Genomic DNA, 657 nt, shown 5'->3' on the forward strand with positions numbered 1-657 from the left:
TGTCACCATGGAATAATCCGGAAGTTTCTCGAGACGATTCTTATGATGGCTGTCACTCACCATAGGGATCACATTCGCTCAGGGTACGAGACCTTTTGGGGAAATAGGGGCGTGATGTAGGGGCCGATCGGGGGAGAAAGGAAGGAGTGAGTGGGATGAGGAAGAGGGAGGGTGGGGAGGGAGACGGGAGGGTGGGGAGGGAGATGGGAGGGTGGAGAGGGAGATGGGAGGGTGGAGAGGGAGACGGGAGGGTGGAGAGGGAGATGGGAGGGTGGAGAGGGAGACGGGAGGGTGGAGAGGGAGATGGGAGGGTGGAGAGGGAGACGGGAGGGTGGAGAGGGAGATGGGGAGGGAGGGAAGGGGGAAGGGGGTTGATGGGGAGAGTCGAGGGGAAAAGGGAAGTGGGAGAGGAAGGGAGAGAGGGATAGGATGGGTGAGAAGGGAGGGGGAAGAGGAAGATGGGAGGGGAATGGGGATGGGGGAAGGGGAGAAAGGTGAAGGAGAGGCGAGAGGGCAAAGAGTAAGGAGGATATCGAAAGAGGGGAAAATAAGGAAGAGGAATGGGAAAAAAAAGAAAAGAAAAACAGAGTAAGGGGAAAAGAGAGTGAGGGATACCAGAAAGCTACGGAAGAGGGGAGAAAGCAACGTAGGATAAGA

Source organism: Penaeus monodon, chromosome 20 (assembly GCF_015228065.2).
Source record: "Penaeus monodon isolate SGIC_2016 chromosome 20, NSTDA_Pmon_1, whole genome shotgun sequence".
Classification (NCBI taxonomy): domain Eukaryota; kingdom Metazoa; phylum Arthropoda; class Malacostraca; order Decapoda; family Penaeidae; genus Penaeus; species Penaeus monodon.